The sequence below is a fragment of the Styela clava genome, chromosome 9, assembly GCF_964204865.1.
Source record: "Styela clava chromosome 9, kaStyClav1.hap1.2, whole genome shotgun sequence".
In the NCBI taxonomy this organism is placed as follows: Eukaryota; Metazoa; Chordata; class Ascidiacea; order Stolidobranchia; family Styelidae; genus Styela; species Styela clava.
Window position 1 is genome coordinate 22,620,391 of NC_135258.1, and position 5,262 is coordinate 22,625,652.

At 35.8% G+C, this 5,262-nt stretch overlaps 1 long non-coding RNA gene across 1 annotated transcript; it reads left to right on the plus strand.

Moving 5' to 3' along the window:
• Positions 1-1,355: 1,355 nt before the first annotated feature.
• LOC144427379 (uncharacterized) lies at positions 1,356-4,276 on the plus strand. The gene is made up of 4 exons (XR_013477945.1): positions 1,356-2,261; positions 2,453-2,516; positions 3,102-3,267; positions 4,011-4,276. It is a non-coding gene; the product is annotated as an uncharacterized LOC144427379 (long non-coding RNA).
• Positions 4,277-5,262: the final 986 nt, after the last annotated feature.

Consider the following 5,262-nt stretch of genomic DNA (forward strand, 5'->3'; position numbering starts at 1 on the left):
GCTTGGCACATTATTTGCTGTCTACAAACTCGAATTACGTTGAGGAACGGATAGGTTTTGGGAGAGAAAAATATTTTCAAGTTTGCGATAGAAGCCTCGACTACTGTTTTTGTTAGAGTTTAATGTAGGCTGGCCTCGTAGCCTTTGGTTCGAACAAAAACAACTTCCCAGGATTAAATTATTTTCGCACAGTAACGCGATTGAGTATATACTACCATATAACATAAATCAAAATAATTCAAATATGCACTAGTTTAAACGAATTAATAACTTCGTACATAAGTTCGTCGCTAAGTCGTAACATAATATAAATATACACTGTTAAAAAAATTAGTAAATATACTAATTTTTCTAGTAAATTTTTACTAATTTTTCGTTGAATTTTACTTTCTACAAGAGTATTTTATTGAAATCACGTGACTTGCTTAGCTGAGCCAATCAGGGTGCTTGTTTGTTAATAGTTTACTAATGAATAGTAATTTCACTGATCAGTTAGTAATTAATATAACAGAAAAATAGTAAAAAGATTAGTATACTTGGAAAAAGTAAAAAAATCTAAGATCCTCTAATTTACGAGTAACTATTCTTTCCAATAAACGAATTTATCTACCTATGCATGCGATATAGTCACGAAGCAAATTTAAATACTCCTTTAGAATTTCATCTAAATTTTGCTCTGGGTATTAATTTGAATTAATTTTATTCTAAAATTATTTTGGTTCATCACCCAAAAATTCTGATTGTTTTGCTATTGCATTAGACAAGATAAGATATTGTTTTTATATATTATTTTTCCGGAAGTAAGCGGACCTATTTGTCCAAAAATTCATCCGCAAAAACTCCACGAGGCAGGTTGCGTGCGCAGCATTTTTGATTTCGAGTTTCCTTGCCCATCTCGGCTGGGACGCTAAGCTGTTTGGGAGCTCAGCATCGGTTGCGTGCGTATGAAAACTGAATGCGGTACGTATGTTAAGTATGCAATAGCGTGAGTCTGAGTTTGATGATTGTGTTAGCAACGGTCTGTACGGTAGCTGCGAATTTACCACGGGTAGTGGTCTGAATATTGAGGTACCGGTACTGGTACTTTTTGCAGAGATCAAAGTGTCCTATATTTTAATCCTTCTCTTTCCGGTCATAGGTCATTTAGTACCGGTAATGTGCCAATTATGACATCACTCAAATGTCACGTGCCTGTAGCCCGCGCTTTTTCTGGTTCAGGAATTAGGACTCGGTAAGCGAGGCTCTTTGTCGTTAGTGGATGTTTATTTTAGGCGGTTGGTTTTTGTAGCTTTTCATGCGTTAATTGAGCATGTTTGTGTTACAGTAGCAGACTTGTAGTTGGCAGACCAAAATATTCTTTAAATACCGTGTACATCAGCATCTAATGGTACCGGTACCGTAGCCTACCTGTATACAGCGACATGCTTACACACTGCGTTAGTTTCGCCGTCTTACCGGTACCGGTATATATCGACGACCAAGAGTAAAAATCTGAATTGGCTATTTCAGTATTTGTTTCGGAATAGATGTAACTTACCGGTAGCCTATGGTGATAGGATACGTTCAAACGTTACAAGTCAGTGGCAACAATAGGTACGGTACCGGTAACAGACAGATGAATTCAACTATACCTACAAAGTCTACAAGGCGGCCATCTTGTTCGGAACGTATTTGGCGATTTCACAATTTACACTGTATTATTTGACTGTTTTTAAGCGTTTTAGCAGGGTTCTTGGTGTTTTTTGACGGGTTTTCACTGTTTTTAAGCGTTTTAGCAGGGTTCTTGGTGTTTTTTGACGGTTTTTCACTGTTTTTAAGGGTTATAGCAGGGTTCTTGGTGTTTTTTTACGGTTGTTCACTGTTTTTAAGCGTTTTAGCAGGATTCTTGGTGTTTTTTGACGGGTTTTCGCTGTTTTTAGGCGTTTTAGCAGGGTTCTTGGTGTTTTTTTGACGGTTTTTCACTGTTTTTAAGCGTTTTAGCAGGGTTCTTGGTGTTTTTTGACGGTTGGTCACTGTTTTTAAGCGTTTAGCAGGGTTCTGGGTGTTTTTTGACGGTTTTTCACTGTTTTTAAGCGTTTTAGCAGGCATTATTATTTAGAACATTGAAATATTCAACCAATAAGAAAATTTCTGAATTTATAAGTTCTTCAAAATCGGAATCAAAGAGTCTGAAAACTGAATTACCAAAATCGACTGGGGTGGTCACGTTGATCGCCTATTATTTCGGAGAAAACCTAAACCAAATATTTAAGTGTTTCCAGGTATGTTCTATGCTTTTTTTGTGTAAAGTACTTTTTTTTGAAAGTTTTTGCATCAAGAGTAATGTAACTTCTGCACAACACTGTTCGTATAAAGTTTTGTGAGCCGACTGCAAATTAATTGGAAACTAACTGCATGATAGTGGTTAACGGAATTTTTTGGCATATACATTCACTACTTTGCCTATTTTCAGAAAGAAACCACTTTTTCCCAGATATTAAAAGATATTCCAAAATCTCCATTTATTGCTTGCATAGGTAAGTGTTAGAGGTGAGCGATGTAATTGTGAATATCGGGAACAATTTCGAAAAATGATATGATAGCTGTTTTCCTGTGATTAATTCTGCGCAACTTTTTCAAAGGCCATTTTGGGTCGCCATATACTTCTCAGTTGTGATTATTATAAAATAATATCACCAGCTTCTGTCATGCAACCTGCTTTAACTGTTGCGTCACAGTATGCGTTGCTTGAAATATGAAATATATTATTTCTGAAAGAACGTAATGCGCATCATAAGCCTCATCAATGTAATAAGTTCTCCCTTCGTTTTATCAGTGTTGCGCTTGCTATCAACGGTGAGTGAAAATAAGAACAAATCCATGTCTGCTATGTTAGATATATAGCCAAAGCCAATTTGGAGATGATCGTACTATTATACAATTAATAATTGTGTAATTGCATATTATCAAAAAAATCACTAATCATCCACCTCTAGTAAGTGTATTTGTTATTAGTTGGCTTTAGAAGTTGAGATAATAAGATTAATCAACCTGTCGAGTGACTTTCACTTTATTCATAAGCCTATAGATTCGAAGCTAAAGTTTACAATCTTGTGTTTCAGGTAACACGGTAGCGACTGCTGAGACTTTTTACGTCATCGCTGAACGAGAAGTGGTGTGTTCCTGTAGATCGTTTTTTGAAGCGGTAGCTTTTCAGTTTGCTTCGTTCTATGTTTTCAACATAGAATATCCAAAGAAGGCCTTGCTGACGTTTGATTTTATTCAGAGGTAAGAAAAAATGTGCTAGTCTACAGTGCTGATATAATTCTTGCTGTTGGCACAATGTACACGTTGTTGACGAATTACCTGTTTCTTCTGTCATGTAGTGTTATTTGATGACATACAATACAAAAAATGGGTTGTGAAAAGGAAATATGTGACTGGACTTGCACAAATTCATGGTGTCCATATCCTGGGGACTGGGCCATAAGTGGGGCTGAGAATAATTTAATTAGTTAAACAGTTTTAGGTGGTTAATAATAGACTGACTGGCGGTACCACACATGTTTCCTCCTAATCTAATATGTTTTACATCCATATGTGAAAAATGAACTCACAACAATCTTATTTTAGTGAACTTCAATTTCAAACGATGTCACTGTGCTCTCCATTTTGTAGCAGGAAATTTTTGATATATTTGCAAAAAATCATTACTAATGACAGAAATTAATACAATATTTTTCAATTGCTGCATTTGCAATCGAATGTCAACGAGCGGATGAGCCTATTGCGATTTGCGACAACTGGAGGCTAGGAGGATCTGGTGCTTCTTGGTTTAGCAATTGCATTCCTGGCCCACTGGCAGTTTTTTGTTTATCCCTTGGCAAGGCACGATACATTATAAATACCTGACATTTTTACTATTTTTGTCCAGTGTTTGTGTTTTTACTATTTTGGTGGTGAGATGACAGGACGTTTTCCAAATTTCATATGTGAAACCTATTCGCCATTTAAGTTCGGTCTTTTTTCAGGTTCTTCGGTGACATAAACCCCAGAGGCACTAAGTCGAAAAAAAGTAAAGGCAAAGACGTTCATGTAAAAGTAATCGGCCTTGCAAGAAGAGTGAATCTATCACAGGCGTTATATGTGCCGTTGTTAGAAATTGATGTTTAAGTAAACTTTGGTGGTGTTACTGCAGCTTACATCACTTTTGACCAGGGGTGAAAACTCGATCAAATTTTCACATGCCTTTGATTGAGTTTCTCAAGTTCGAGTTCATTACCCTGGTCAGGGTTTGAGTTCATGTATTTGATAGAGTTTTTCGAAGTTCGAGTTCGCAGCCCTGCTTTTGGCTGATCGATTAATTTGATAAAAAATGATTTAGCTGTGTGTTGGGTAGGGCTGTCCAAAATCGAATAATTTTTTGATTCAAATCGAATCGAATATTTTCACCGAATCGAACCGAATAATCGAATATTATTGCGCAATATTAAATCTTTCTCTATTATACAATAAACGCCTGCCCTTCGATGTTGTGGTAAGTAACGTATGTGCAGTTACATCTTACTTACTGCTGGTATTTTGCAATACAATGTTTTCAGATTTATGAAAGGAGATCACACGCTTGTATGGACTGGTCAAAAAAATTGGAGAACTCCAAAATTTGGGTCTCAAAAACTGTTGAGTGTTAAGAGTAAAAATTACACTATTCAAAAATTTTAATCTCAATTTTGATGGATTCAGTTTTAATTGGACATGTAAAGCCTGTAGATGCTATTTTAATCCTATTCACTAGTCTTATGTTTTTTTGTGTAAATTTCAGCAAAATAATAACAACCATCAATATAGATAAAACTGTTGCTCAAGTTCAAAATTGCATTCAAAAATTCCAAGCTAGTTTGATGACAATATTATTTGATGACTATAATATTGTTAGTGTACAACAGCCATCAAATGCAAGAGTGCAATTATTTGTCTTGGTATATAGATGGATAATACAGTAATGCCATCATAAGAAATTACAAATTCCATTCAAAGAAGGTATTGCCATCATAAGGATCCCGAAACACCTATTTCAGCTTTGAGTTGCCTGTACCATGTTCTTATGATAACTAACTCAACAGCTTCAAATCGATTCTATTTATAGAACTATCGTTTTCTAAATTGTCTCCTTTTTCTCCTTGTTCTCTCTCAAAAACGTCATGACCGATTATACCTTGTTATGATGACCATGCATGAAATGGCTAATCACGTGCCACCGGGCGGGCATTAGTAATGACATGT